Source organism: Tupaia chinensis, unplaced genomic scaffold (genome assembly GCF_000334495.1).
Source record: "Tupaia chinensis unplaced genomic scaffold, TupChi_1.0 Scaffold000443_1, whole genome shotgun sequence".
NCBI lineage: Eukaryota > Metazoa > Chordata > Mammalia > Scandentia > Tupaiidae > Tupaia > Tupaia belangeri.
Genome location: NW_006159948.1, coordinates 472162 through 488646, shown reverse-complemented (window position 1 = coordinate 488646; position 16485 = coordinate 472162).

The window sequence follows — 16485 nt, the reverse complement described above, 5'->3', positions numbered from 1 at the left end:
GGAGGACCAGCCATGGTGGCACAGGTGGTAGGGTGCCACTCTGCAATGCTAAGAGCCGTGTGGAAGACTGGGTGTTTGCATCTGTATAAAGGAGGAGGAGGAGGAGATGGAGGAAGAAGAAGAAGAAAAGGAAGAAGAAGAAGAAGAAGAAGAAGAAGGAGAAGAAAGCAGGGCAAACATATTTGTGAAGGTGTGGCATGAGTCTGAAAAACAGTTTCAATTTGAAAACATTTTTAAAAAAGAATTATTTTATTTAATTTTATTCATTATCACAATTATTTTAAAAATATTTGAACAGAGATAAAGTGAGAAAGTAAGCCGTCAAGTCCAGGACTCGAACCATGATCGGCCACATGGGAGTCCAGCGCCTCAACCACCACACCATCCGCCGCCTGAAAACATCATTTTAATGTAACTAAAAGAGTCTACATCAATGGTAATCATCTTGAACTTTTATACATTTTGGTTGCCATTTATTTATTTATTTACTTTTAGAGAGAAATTTTTGCTGTAGGGCACGTGCACTCACCAGAGAGACAGAAGAAAAGTGAGAAATCATCCCCAGGGTGGTTGGCCACACTACAATCCCTTCTCTTCTATTCTCTTGGAATTTTGGGCATGTATGCACATGCACCCAATGAGTTTCAAGCCACCAGGTCTGGGACTCAAACCACAGTCAGCCATGTGGAAGTCCAGTACTTTGCCACACCACCTGTTGGCCTCCAGTGCCATTTATTGATCTGTAGTTCTTGGGTCCCACCCTACAGTGTGTAGATGCTGAGTAAGAGACTCTTCTTCAAGATATGAATGGCTGGGGACCAGGAGTTAGCGTAATGGCTATGTCGCTGGACTCCCACGTAGTCGACTGTGGTTCGCGTTCCGGACCTGGTGGCTTAAAACTCACGCCGGGCGCGTATGAGTGCGTGCCCAAGATCCTGAGAGGAGAATGGAGGAGAAGGGATTGTGGCGTGGCCATCCCCCCGGGGGGTGATTTCTCGCTTTCTGTCTGTCTCTGTCTGTCTGGCAAGCGCACACGCCCTATAGCGAAAACCTCCCCCCTCAAAAAAAAAAAAAAAACGATACGAATGGATTTATGACTTGATCCTTTCAATTGAAGAGTTGTTTGATAAAGATTTACATCTACCATGTGTTATTCATATAAACATTCCACAAGCAGAGGTTCAATGGAGGTTCACTTTGATTTTTATTGCCGTGACCTTTTATATACTGTGAAGATTAATGAACTAATTGAAAATAATTACTCATAAGATATTACACAAATGAAACCGGGCATGAAAAAGGGAAATCATGTCAAATCTAAGGTGTTGCCAATAAAATTAAGAAATGCTAAAGACTGCCAGCAACTTTGTGATAACAATGTTATCTTTTCTTCCCAAATAGCTAGTGTTTAGACTTTTTTAAAAGTTTATTTGTTTCTTTCCTGAGAGAAAGAAAGAAACTGCCACTAACATCAGGGTCTCATTCTGCAGCAATCCCCCCTGCCAGGACCTCAGGCACATGTGTGCATGCAGCTGGTGTGTTTCAAGTTGACCTGAGATCTGAACCGTCTTCCATGTGGCTCCTGCATTACATAGCAGCACCCTACTATCTGTACCACTGCAGCTGGGCCTAGATTTCCTTTGTAGATATTGGCTTAACAGCCAAGATGAATTTAATTTCTTTTGCCGTTATTGTCCTTCATGTGTGGACGTGGCCACATTTTCCTTGGCTATGTCATGACTTGATTGCCCTCAATAATACCTGACCATGCTAGCACCCTCACCTCAGACTTTCCATCTGTCAGAATTAGATTTTATTTTATATTTTATATTCAATCACTGTATATCACTATAGCATACAAAATGAATTTTTCCAGTATGAATACACTGTATATTAGCCGAGTCAAAGATATTACCATACCCATTGCTATCAACAGATCATTTCCCATTTTTATGTCCCTCAAATGTTTTGCTTCTTTCTTTTTCCCCTTGATTCCCTCCCTCTTACTCTCCCCCATTTCCCACCTTCCTCCCACATTGTCTCTAGTGCCCACAGTTGCGCTCCATGCTTTTATACCTTCCAATCATTCAATTTCTGCGTAGAGGGCAGACATTCTGTCTATATTGAGTGGGGACATACAATGCCTCTTTCATAGTCTGGCTTGCCTCGCTTAGCAGTACATTTTTCAAATTGGTCAACTTTCTATCAAATGCTAGGGTCTCATTATTTTTTTTATGGCTGAGTATTATTCTATAGTGTAATAGTGTATATGTGCCATACTTTTCAATCCATTCATCTGTTCATGGACATTTGGGTTGGCTCTATGTCTTAGCAATTGCAAATAATGCCACAATAAACATAAATGTGCAAGTGCTTTTCTGGCTGAGTGTATTCTTGTCCTTTGGGTAGATACCCAGGAATGGAATTGCTGGATCATGTAATAGTTCTATGTGTGGGTCTTTCCCCCCGCCCTTTGCTAAAAGAATTATTTTATGTAATACTATTATTACTATTATTATTTTAGAGGTTTTGCCATAGGGCATGTGCACTCACCAAAAAGGAGAGACAGAGACAGTGAGAAGGAAAGTGAGAAATCACTCCCCAGGAGAGACAGCCATGCTACAATCCCTTCTCTTTCATTCTCCACCTGGGATCTTGGGCACACATGCACATGTGCCCAACATGATTTTCTTTTTCTTTTTTTTTTCCCCAGCATGTTTTTCAAGCTACTGGGTCCAGGACTCAAACCATGGTTGGCCATATGGAAGTCCAACAATGTAACTGCTACACTGTCTGTTGGTCCCTTATTATTTTTTAAAATTTGCTACAGGAGTACTATCTCTTCCCTCTAATTATTGTTTCCTTGTATATGCAGAAGCTTTTTAACCTAATGTAATCCCTCTTGTCTATTTTTGGAATTATTGCCTGTGCTTTGGGGGTCTTATTTAAGTCTTTGCCTACTCTGATGTCTTTGAGAGTTTCCCCTGTGTTTTCCATCAATAGTTTCATAGTTTGAAGTCTTAGGTTTAGATCCTTGACCCATTTTGAGTTGATCTTTGTTAATGGTGAGAGGTAGAGGTCCAGTTTCATCTTTCTAAAGGTGGATACCCAGTTTTGTTTTATTTTAAGAATTATTTTATTGGGAACCAGCAGTTAGTGTAATGGCTATGTCGCTGGACTCCCATGTAGTCGACTGTGGTTCACGTCCTGGACCTGGTGGCTTAAAACTCACGCCGGGTGCATGTGCGTGTGTGCCCAAGATCCCGAGAGGAGAATGGAGGAGAAGGGATTGAGGCGTGACCATCCCCCCTGGGGGGTGATTTCTCACTTTCTGTCTCTCTGTCTCTGTCTGTCTGTCTGGCGAGCGCACGCACCCTATAGGGAAAAAATAAAACCTCTCCAAAAAAAAAAAAAGAATTATTTTATTTATCTTTATTTATTTATTCATTTATTTATGTTAATTTGACCAGAGAGGAACAGAGAAAGAGAGAGAAAGTGAGAAAGCAAGCTGTCAGCTGGGCCTGGGACTCAAATTACAGTCAGCCATGTAGGACTCCAGCACCCTTAACCACCATGCCACCTGCTGGCCCCTGGATACCCAGTTTTCTCAGCACAATTTGTTGAAAAGATTTTCTTCTCTCTACTGGATTGTCTGGTGCCCTTTGTCAAAAAAGAAATAATAAACATTCAAGCAAAAATAAATGAAATAGAAAAATAAACAAATTCTAAATAAAATAAATGAAACCATAAGTTGGTTCTTTGAGAAAATAAACAAAATTGAAACACTGTTAGACTAATTAAGAAGAAAGTAACCAGATAAATCAAATCAACAATGAAAAATGCAATAGTCCAACAGGCATAACAAATACAAAAGATCACTAGACAATTTTATGACCAACTATATGGAACAGAATGGAGCGACTATATGCCAACAAACAAGAAAACCTACATGAGATGGAAAAATTCCTAGACCCATATAACCTACCAAGATTAAACCAGGAAGACATAGAAAGACTGAATAGAGCAATAACAATACATGAGATTGAATCAGTAATAACCTCTCAACAAAGAGAAATCCAGGTCCCAGTGGTTTTACTTCTGAATTATACAAAACTTTTAAAGAAGAGCTAGCCCCCATTCTACTTGAACTGTTTCTTTCTTTCTTTTTTGGAGAGGTTTTTGCTATAGGATGCGTGTGCTCACCAAAAAGAGAGAGAGAGAGACAGAGAGACAGAAAACAAGAAATCACCCCCCAGGGGAGATGGCCATGCCACAATCCCTTCTCCTCCATTCTTCTCTTGAGATCTTGAGTGCACACGCACATGCGCCAGTCGTGAATTTAAGCCACCGGTTCCGGTACTCAAACCGTGGTCAACTACATGGGAGTCCAGCGACATAGCCATTACGCCAACTGCTGGTCCCTTACTCAAACTATTTCTAATGATCAAAAATGAAAGAAACCTTCCTAATTCATTTTATGTAGCCTCCATCACCCTCATCCGCCAAACATACAAGGACATAACAAAAAAGGAAGACTATCAACCAATATCTCTGATGAATATAGATGCAAAAATTCTCAACCAGATACCAGCAAATTATATCCGACAACACATTAAAAAGATTATATACCATGACCAAGTAGGGTTTATTCCAGGGGCGCAAGGGTGGTTCAACATACACAAAAACATAAATGTGATATACCATATTAACAAAAAGATAAAAACCATACGATCATATCAATTTGTACAGAAAAAGCATTTGATAGAATACAATATCCCTTCATGCCTTCATGATTAAGACTTGTAGCAAAACAACACAGAAGGAACATTTCTGTTTTTTTTTTTTTTGAGAAAGATTTTTGCTATAGTGTATGTGCACTCACCAGAGAGACAGAAAGTAAGAAATCACCCCCTCCCCGGTGGGGGGATGGCCACATCACAGTCCTTTCTCCTCCATTCTCCTCTCAGAATTTTGGGCATGCACACACACGCCCAGCATGAGTTTCAAGCCCCTGGGTCTGAGATTTGAACTACAATTAGCCATGTGGGAATCTGGAGACATAACTGTTACACCATCTACTGGTCCTGAAAAGGGACATTTCACAACACAGTAAAAGCCATATATGAAAAATGCATACCTAACATTATACTCAGTAAGGAAAAACTTTCAGCTTTTAAAAACTAGAACAAGACAGGACCAGCAGATGGCGGAATGGTTATGTAATTGTAGTCAACTGCAGTTTCAGTCCCAGATCCAGCAGTTTGAAACTCACACTGGGCTCATGTGTGTGTGAGTGCCCAGGATCCTGGGAGGCGAATGGAAGAGAAGGGATTGTGGTGTGGCTACCCCCCTGGGGGGTGATTTCTTGCTTTCTGTCCTTCTGGCGAGTGCACACTTCCTACAGCAAAAATCTCTCTAAAAAATAAAAGAATAACAAAAACAATAACAACAAAACTGGAACAAGACAAGGCTACACTCCTTTTCAATATAGTACTAGAAGTTGGAAGTCCTAGCCATGCAATCAGATGAGAATAAAATAAAAGGGATTCAAATAGGGAAAGAAGAAGTAAAATCATCTCTATTTGCAGATAACAAGATTAGATACATAGAAAACCCAAAAGAATCCATGAAAAACCTTCTGGAAGTGATAAATGAATACAACAAAGTGGCAGGATACAAAATCAATGTACAAAAATCTGTAGCATTTCTATACATTTGTGTACATAAGCAATGAGTAGACTGAGGTAGAACTGAAGAAAGCAATCCCATTTATAATAGCCAGAAGAAGTATAAGATACCTAGGAATTAACCTAACCAAAGATGTCAAAGACCTCTGCAAGGAAAACTATGAAAAACTAAAGAAACAATTAAAAATGACACAAAAAGATGGAATTAAATTAATTCTTCCTGGATTGGCATAGCAGGAGCATTTCTTAACACAATAAAAACCACTTATGGGGGCCAGCAGATGGCATAATGGTTACATTGCTGGACTCCCACATGGCAGACCATTGCTCTAGTCCCGGACTAGGTGGCTTGAAACTCATGCCAGGCACATGTGCATAGGTGCCCAAAATCCTGAGAGGAGGATGGAGGAAAAGGGATTGCAGCTTGACTACCCCTCCAGGGGGTGATTTCTCACTTTCTGTTTCTCTTTTTCTCTCTGTCTCTCTAGAGAGTGCATGCACCCTATAACAACAACAACAACAACAACAAAAGCCATAGCTAACATCATACTCAATGGGGAAAATTCTACATGGTCTATATGCCTGCTTTTGTGCCAATACCATCCTGTTTTGATTATCATAGCTTTGTAATATATTATGGGTCAGAGAGTGAGATGCCTTCTATTCCACTCTTCTTACACAGAATTGCTTTGGCAATATGGAGTCTTTTATGATTCCAGATAAATTCTATGACTGTTTTTTTCCCTAAATCTGTGAAGAATATTTCTGGTAATTTGATTGGGATTGCATTAAGTATGTAGATTAATTTGGATAAAATTGACATTTTGATTATATTATTTTTTTCTAGTTTAGGAAGACTCCTCATAAGCCACCTTGTTTATGGTATTTTGTTACAGGAGCCTGAGCTGAGAGCTGAGACTGTAGCTATCTCACAATCTGGTTCCACACAAAGTTCGTAGTTCCTTCTCCTTCATCTTGCCCAAGGCCTCAGCAACCACCCTTACGTGAACATCGAAATTGACATCCCCAGCCATCACCCCATGCACCATCGTTGTCAGCTGACATCACTTTTCATTTCTTTCTGCTGTATGACCACTAGGGTTTCTTCTTTCTAGTGAGCTCAACTATACGTTTACAAAGGATTTTTTTAAACTGTACTTTAGACAGCATATCAAGAAATTTCCAAGGCAAGTTTTTTAAGTTCTCTCATCTTACTCTGCCATCCTGCCAGCAGGGCCCTCACTCTTGTTCCTTTAATTAATTTATTTATATACATTTAATCACATCTGTACAGTGTACAGCATTTCTTTTTCCAGCACAAATACTATGCATGTCAGTCAAGCCAAAGATATTACTCTGTAACTTATCAGTAAATAGCTCCTCATTTTTGAGTCAATTAAGTATACTTTTACTTGTTTTCCCCTTCCCTTTTGCCCTCTCTCCCTTCCATACTAAACTTCTTTTTCACATTGTATTGATTCACAAAATACCTTAAACTAAAACTATGGACAAAGCTAGAATCTAGTTACAAGTACACTGTAATTTTCTTCTGAAAACATTTTTAAAAATTAATTAATTAATTTATATTCATTCCCTGAGCATCGTCACAGCATACAAAATGTGATTTCCCATCTAGAATATACTGCATAGTGGTGTAATCATATATGTTATCATCAATAACTTTCCATTTCTAGTTTCATGAGTGTGTGTGTGTGTGTGTGTGTGCGTGTGTGTGTGTGTGTGTATATATATATATATATTACCCCCATTTCTCACTCTCTGTCATTTCCCACCCTCCTCCCACACTATCTCAGGTGTCTACAGTTGTTTTCCATTCCTTTTCCCCCCACATTTCATTGAGTCACAAAATTTCTTAAATAACCTAACTACTTTCAATAGGAAAGTACGTATAGGTATATACGTATCTGTGAATACATGTCTGTCTTTAGGTGCAAAACTCTGAGTAGAATGAATATACTATAAGGGGGCACTTAGCTAATGCTATATAGCTTCCTATGGTCATTAAATAGGTATTTTTTAATTTTAAGAGAAGCAGTTTTAGCCTTAATAAATTCAAGAAATGCTAAGGAACTTTGCTTAAAACTTAAAGCCAGGAAACAGGTTAGGATTCTGTTCAAATAGTAGGTACATGAACCTATCGACAGTTCAAGACAGGACAAAAATCCTTAAAACAGGAAAATAAAGACTAGACGAAAATCAACAATGTTTGAGTCAAAAGTCATAAAATGATATTTCACCAATTCAGTCTCATGTACTTAATCTATCTCCTGTTGTGGCTCAATCTTCCCAATTAAATTCTGGGATATAATATTCAACTCCAGACTTGTCCTTATAATTAAGTAGGCCATTTTCTTAGTTTGTGAACTCTTATTTTTGTGTGTCTGCATTTAATTTTCCTGGTATAGCACTCCCTTGAGAACTTCTTGGAGATCTGATCTGGTGTTGGTAAATTCCTCCAGGCAGATTTTGTTTATCTGAGAATGTTCTTGTCTTTTCTTCCCATATGAAGGGTAATCTTGCTGGGTATAGTATTCTTGGTTGAAATTGCTTTTCCCTTAACACTTTGAATATATTTTCCCATTCTTTCCTTTCTAGCATTGTTTCTGATGAGAGGTCTGCTGTTAGCCTGATGGGATATCCGATGTAGGTAACTTGACATTTCTCTCTTGCCAATCTTAGTATCTTGTCTTTGTCTGTGGTTTTGGTCAATCTGGCTATAATGTATCTTGGAGAAGATCTTCTTGGGTTGATCCTATTTGGGGTCCTTTGTATTTCTTGGGACGGGATCTTTGAATGCCTCTCTATGTTTGGAAAGTTTTCTTGCAGAATTTCATGGAATAGATTATCAGTGCCCTTATGAGACTCTTTGCTTTCTGGAATATCAATTATCTGGATGTTTGGACGTTTGATGGTATCTAGTATTTCTTGTAAATTATTCCTTTTTTTTGTGGAAATTTTCTCTGTCTTTGTGGTGGATTTTTCTAGGCTGGCAATTCTATCTTCTACATCTGAGATTCGATTTTCTGTATGATCTAGTCTGCTTTTAATACTTTCAAGGGAGATTTTGACTTCCTGTATTATAGCCTTTATTTATAACAGATCCATTTGATTCTTTTTTAGAGTGTGTAATTCCTCTTCTAGATTTTGTAAAATTTCCTCACCTCCTGGAATTTGTCAGCTCCTTTCTCCTGCCTCTTCTACAGTTCATTGTCTCTCTTTTCTTCCATCTCTCTTAGCTTTGTCACCATAAGTATTTCCATTAATGGGACAAAGAAATGGGGTACTATCTGTTGAAGATAACTTTATAGTATTATCAACTGGACTGGGGAGAAATGCACAAGTCGGAATATTCACATTGGAAGCTAAATAATGTGATTGAATGTATAAAATAAATTAAAATAAAATAAAATTAAAAATAAAATAAAATAAATAGATATTTTAAATCCTTTATTAGACATTTCCATGAGTTTCATTGTACTGCCTGAGGATAAAGAGGAGTTATTCTTTTCCCGTGGGGAAGAGGTATTTTCTTGCTTTCCCATATTTCTTGTGACCTTCGGTGATTTCTAGTCATCTGATGGATGGTGTGTTTCTTGCTACTTCTTGAAGTTCACTCTGAGTATTCAGAGGCATGCAAAAGGAAGTGATCTGCAATCTCTCTTCTGTTCTGTTTTCATGCTTTGTGCATCAGCTTCAGTGGGAATAGAGGAATATTCTGACCCTAATTGTATTCAGATGTTTGGATCCTGTTCACTTGTACCTGTCTAGACACTTAGTGCATAGAGGCTCAAGTTCGGTATCCATCTCAGGATGGGGCTGACCTGGGTTTGTGCCTTTCCCACTAGAAATGAATCTGGAGGGGGAAGTCTCAACAGAAAATCTTTGGTCAAGGAAAGCAATATTTCACAGCTCAAGGTTGGTATCCATCTCAGGATCTCTCATTATTGTTCTTAAAACCTCTTTGGCAATAAAATCACTGTTACTGGAATAATATAAGTGTTAGGCTCGTTACATTTAGCAGGCTACACTTCTGGGAAGAGAGGGAAGGAGAAGAAGAATCTAATCATAGAGTCTAGACACAGAGTCAAATGATTATTTTAGAACCAACTACCCAATGCATAAATTATTAGCTCTATTAGATCTGTCTTCTTTCTTTATTAGCATCTTTATAGCTGGCTGGGCCATGGAAAAATATGTCACAGAAAACACAACATAATTATTTAATAATGTTTATTAACATCCAATGGAACTGTGATTGGAAAGTTGTAGGAACAACTGGCCGAAATAAGATCTACATTCTTTCCATCTCTGCTCTTGTCCCCTTATTGTGAACATAAGAATTTGACAACTGAATATAAAACCTTCTATTGGAACCATCCTGTTACTAAAGATAACTTTAAATTATCTCCTGTGAACTTCTAGGGTTCCTCCAGAGTCCTCAAAGAATTCTACAGGAAATAATGTATTTGTTTATTTATTCAGCGAACATTCTCTGAGTGTTGGCCAAATGTCTGGCACTGGTTTGGGTATGGTCTTTGGGGAGATAGACTGCCAAGTTTCTGGCCCTCATTCCTTTAACCAGAGTAGCTCTCCTGGTATCTGTTTTGATATTCTGTGTAAAGAGGGTTCTGGTACTTAAAGAAAGTGTGAAGGGTCTGGATGGTGATACAGAGATAAAATGTGATGCTCTGCAAGGCTGACCCACATGAGAAGGTTTCACATTCATGTCCTGACACCTTCCCTGAGAAGGTGGGCACACATATGCCCATGATCTGGGACTGGCTGGGGCTGGGGGTAGATCACGGTGTCAAGATCCTGGCTGGGGGTGTTGTCTCTTTCTCATAGAAGAAATAAATAAATCAACTTTAAAAATAAAGTGTAAAACCTCCTGTTGCATAGAGAAAGTCCTTATTTACAAGAAGCTTTTATTAAACAGAGGCAATTTGGGCTATGGCCTAATAAGTGTATATGTAAATGAATTATGCATCAGTCAACACAACAATAAGCACATAATAGAATGCGTGTTATTCAGGTTAGGCTATGTGAAGCTGATATAGCAAATGTCCCCCAAATCTCAGTGACTTACCGCACATTTATATTATATATCCACTCTGTATTTTCTGTTTCTCTACTTCACATATCCTCCTACTTTGGGACTAAGCTAATAGAACAGCTTCTATCTGGAACATTCATTGCTGGACTGTGGCAGGGGTGAAAGAAGAACATGATGAACTTGACATTGGCACCTGAGACTTCCGTCTGGATATTTCACATGCCACTTTTGACTTCTCATTGGCTAAACGAGTTAAATGGCTTCACCTGATGCATTGGCACAGGGAAATATAATCTTTCCAAAGGTAGGGGCAGCAAATATTTGAGAATAATAATGCAAAGTGTCATAGTACTCAGTAAGTATTTGCTGATTAAACAACTCTATGCAGTAAGTGATTATGTACCTGTGCCTACGCAGAACCCAACCATATGCATCAGTCTCTCTGAATGGAAGTTCACGATTACGTGCTTTTCATATTATGGAAAGAGCTGATAGGAGCTTAAAATAATCTCAAGAATTTTATTGCCACAACTGAGTCACAACTACCCTTTATTACTCTCCACCACTGGGTAAGAAAACCACAACATCCATTTCCCATCCCCTCATCTATCCTGCTTTTTAAAAATGTGTTGTAAAATAATAGAAGGGAAAAGGTCTGTAACGTCTAAGGATTAAGAAGAAATTTGCATCAGCAGAAAGCCAGTCTGTAAACCCCTCAGGAGTTGAAGAGCTTAGTTCCAAAGCCAGATTGTATAAAACAGGGTTTAAAAAGTAATCTGGAGCCATCCTATGTAAAACAAATTGTCTGCCAACAGGAAGCCTCAAAAGGGGATGCAGAATATGAAGGAATGAAATCGATTCCAGACTACTATGAGAATTTTCTTGATTGAAACAAGACCAACCTATGAATCATGCTTTCTATGAGTCCATGATTTCCCCCTTTTCTGCAAAAACATAAAAACCATGTAAGATTTTTGGTGTAGCTAGATTATGTAGAGGAAAGTTGATTCTTTATGCAAAGAAGATACATAACAAAAAGTCTTAGCTGGGCTCTGAGTATAAGTGATAAAAACCCAACTCAAGCTAGTCTTAACAAAAGGGAATAATACTGGTTCTCAAAGGTGAAAAGTCCGGAGGTAGATGTGTCTTTAGGTATAGCTAGATCTAGGCATTCATGTAATATTACTTTGTCTTTCTCTCTTGTGATGCTTATTTCTGTTTGACTTTTTCCTACACGGTGGGTTGCATCCATCTAGGTTTTCCTTAGGGCCTTGACCATTGCATAACATACCTGCCATGGCTTAACATTCAATATCTCTAGAGAGATACTTGCAACAGAATGAAGTCTCTTGCCTGCTGCTGGCCTGTATTGCTTCTTGCTTCGCAGCTGGCATGGTCTCCTTATAAACTACTACCTGGGTCCTCTATTTTTTTCTTGGCCATTTACTGCTGTTTATTAGCCATCAGTGTTGTATTATCTTTCTGCAGGATGTCAACATGGCTTAGCATTATTTAGCCAGTGCTTCTGTCATTGTAAGCTTTATTCTCCCCAAGTTGTTCAAATGCCTACATCATTGCCCCTGCCACAGCTTTCTTTCCACTGGCCAATTTCCCAGATCAGCACTGGCAAAGTCTGTAGCAACTGAGCCATTACTGTGTCAGGGGTTATCCTTGCCCACCTGCCAACACAGATACTATCCTCTGCCCACCAGGCCTTAGAGGTGGGAGGCACAAATTGCTGTTTTTCCTTCTGTATTGTTCCTCTCTGGTTATTTAAACTTCTAGGTCCTTCAACAAGCAGATAATGAAAAGGGATTAAATGCATGGGGATTTTATTATGGAAAATGCTGGTGGGAAATGGGGTGGGGACCCAGAAAAGGTGAGAAAACCATCAAACCTTCAGAGAAGAAGAAAGGATGAAATGTTCAGTGGGAATATTCTTTACTGATATACAATTTACAGAAGGTTCCTCAAGGATGCCAGCTTGTCCTTGAGCCAATATCGGCTGTCAGGGATGGGGACAGGCCACTCCTGCACCATTACTAGCAGGTCCAGTGAAAAATGAATATGCAAGATACTTCACTAAAAAATTATTAAGAATTTCAAGTTGGTGGTAGCGTAAAATTAAACCAAACACTAGCCCTTTGTGTTTCAAAGGCCTGTGTGGCTCAGGTCTCAAGGCCATGAAGGCGAGAGTAGGCTGCCTAGTATTCTCATGGGCCGAGTCACCGCCTGGGGCAGCTTTTGGAAAAGGTGGCCTCAATACCTAACGGCGATGGATTTCGGAGCCCAGCAACCAGGTCCTCAGACCATAATGCTACCCATAATTGGAGGTCTTTGAGGCACATTCCCACAGCTCCCACATGTGAACGAATTTATTATTATCATTTTCTTATAGTGTTTACCTTTTGTCTCTTAAGAGAGCTGAGGATAATCATATTATCCTTTTCTTTCTAGCTAATACTTTAGAAATGTTTTGGGGTCCTAACCCTGATGGAATTTGTTTGTAGTAATGATGGGAAGTAGGGATTAACTTAATTTTTCCCCCTTCAGTTGATAACCACATGTCCCACCGTCGTTTATCGAATGACTGGTCTTTTCCCTGCTGATTTAAATACACTTTGTGTTAAATATTAGGTTCCTATACATGTACACATGACAGGAATGATAATGGAGCCCCAGCCTGGCTTCTTGCCCTTCCTTGAACCAAGTAATACCCCTTGGGTTTGGCTATGGGGAAACTCTAGCCAGAGATGAGGGGAGACTAGAAGAGAAGTCAGAATATTTTCCCTTCCCTGCTTCCTCCCTGTTGGATGCTGTTTGTGAAGTAGTTGCAGTTTTCTGCCTCTGGCTGCAGCTTGTGCTGGATGTGGATGATACCCCATCCTCTGCTCCTCCAAGCCTGAAGGTGAGAAGTGCTCCTCACCGTCACTAACCTCATGGATTTCTCCTCTACTTCCCTCCGTCTTGCCTGTACTTTTGTTAATAGTCTTCCCTTTGCTGAATCATCCTTCATTTTCTCTTCTGAGTGTGCTATTTCCACAGGAGGGAAACTATATGCAATATCCTTTTATCTCTTAGAAGATGATTATTTCTTGGACTGGCCCTGTAGTCTTGTAGTTAAGGTAGCTGGAGCCTACATGGCTGACCATGGTTAGAATTCTGGTCCTAATAGCTTGAAAAATATGCTAGATGTATATGTATGAGTGCCCTCACATCCCAACAGGATGGAGAAGTGGAACAGAGATTTCAGGATGACCTTGCCCCATTAGGGAGTGCTTTCTCCCTCTCCTTTTCTCTATCTCGCTTTCTCCCTTTCTCTATCTCGCTTTCTCTCTGAGTCCTCTGGTGAGTGTACAAGTCTTCTGGCAATAAAAAAATGATGATATTTCTTCATTCCCCTGTCCCCATATCAGAGCTTTAATATATGTGTCTTAGTACATTTTGTGCCACAATAACAAAATACCTGAGACAGGGTCATTTCTAAAAAACAGAAATATATTTTCTCACAGTCCTGGAGGCTAGGAAGTCCAAGATTGAAAGATGGTATCTTGTGAGGGTCTTCATGATTGTGGGTGCAAGGTCAAAGAGTACATGAGAAAGAGAGACAAAGGGGTGCCGGACTTGGCTTTTTATTAGAAACTCCCTTCTGTTTTGTTTATTTCTTTTTATTTATTTATTTATTTGTTTGTTCGTTTGTTTGTTTTTGGTTTTTGACAAAGGGAGCATATGCTTGCAGGAGAGAAACAGAGAGAGGGCAAGTGAGAAATCACCTGCCCCGCCCCAGTGGGGTTGACCATGCCACAATCCCTTCTCCTCCATTCTCTCAGGATTGTGGGCACACATGTACACATACCTGGCATTATTTTCAAATCACCAGGTCTAGGACTTCAACTGTGGTCAGTTGTGTGGGAATTCAGTACCTTAACTACCTTGCTGGGTCTGGGACTCAAACCATGATTGGCCATGTGGGAGTCCAGCAATGTAACAGCTCTGTTGTCTGCTGGTCTCCAGACTGGCCTGTCTTAATCCTGACATCTCAGCCACCCAGGTGCCTGAGCCCCACACACAGAATCACTGATAACTATTTCCCTATTACCCATGTTATGTACTGAATGTTTATGTTCCCCCCACACCAAAATTTATATGTTGAAATCCTCACCTCCAATGGGATTATATCAGGATGTGGGACCTTGGAGAGGTGATTAGGCCATGAGGTTGGAATTCTCATGAATGCAACTAGTGCCCTCATGTGAGAGGCCCCTGAGTCTTCTCTTGCCCCATTCTGTCATGTGGGGTATAGTGAGAAGGCACCATCTATAATCCAGGTGTGGGGTTCACAGACAGAGATTTCTAAATACACACTGAATCTGCCTGTGCCTTGACCTCAGACTTCCAGCCTTAAGAACTGTGAGGAATAAACATGATTGTGCAAGTGTTTTTCCAATTGAGTGTTTTCCTATCCTTTGGGTAAATGCCCAGGAGTGGAATTGCTGGATCATATGGTAGTTCTATATGTGGAATATGTATGGTAATATCTTTGATTGGACTAATATGCAGTATACTCATGCCCAGAAAGTTCAGCTGGTGTGCTGTAAAGATGTACAATAATTATATCTGTTTAGTGAGGGTCTTCATGCTGTGTCATCATCATCAAATGAGAAAACAACAACAACAACAAAAACCAGAAAACCATGGGAAATAAATGTTTGTTGTTTAAGCCACCCAGTCTATGGTATTTTTGTAACACAGCTCAAACTAACTAAAGCACTCTTCTTTCCTCATTTTCTTCACCCTCTAAATTGAATCCATTAACAAGTCCTATTAGTTCAACTTCCAAAATAAGTGTCAAATCTGTCTAGCTCTCCACCCTGCTGCCTACCACTTATCCAAGGGGACTTTATTACCCATCTGTGCAAAAAAGATTTTTAGGGTCTTTTTGCTTCTTCCCTTTTCGAATAAGTCAGAATCATTTTTTTAAAAGTGTACCTGTTTATTTCTTCTGAGAAAGTAAGAGAGAAAAAGCACCTAATCCATCCCCAGCCTTCAGCTAACCCCAGATCATTGGCAAGCATGTGTCTAACCTATTCAGGGACTTGAACCAGGAACCTTCCCTGGTGAGACTGTCTTGCAAAGTTTCACGTTTTACTACTATAAACAAAGCCACTGGGTACAGTTGGACCACTTGTGTCCTGCTTAGAGTGCATTGTCAAGGTGGTCAAAGGGTTGTCATCCAACCTGGTCATGTATCCTGCTAGAAGGTAACTTCTGATCCAAGAAAAGGTGTCTTTTTCTCATTTGCGCAAAGTAGCCTGACTGCAGTGCTCTAAGTTGCTGGTTTCTGCTGACTACAGCATCATCTCTCAGTGCTCTGCTCCTTGTGTCCAGATCACACTTACCTCTTCCTTCTGTGAACATTTTGGTTCCCATGCTGTGCCGTAGAAGCTATGTGTGTTTTTTTTCTGAGTGCCTTTCCCCTAGCTCTTTATGCAGCTTTCTCTCTCTCCGGTCTTGTTTCAAATATCACCTCTTCAGAGCGGTGTTCTCGACTACACTAGTAATGTGACATCCCTAGTGAATTTCCACACGTATGTTGTGATACCATAAATAGTTAACGAATGACTACCATGTGCCAGGCACTGGCCTATGTGATAAAATAGCGAACCAACAGACAAGGACTCCTGCACTAGTGGAGAGAGCCAGACAATAGAGGTGATGTGTTAA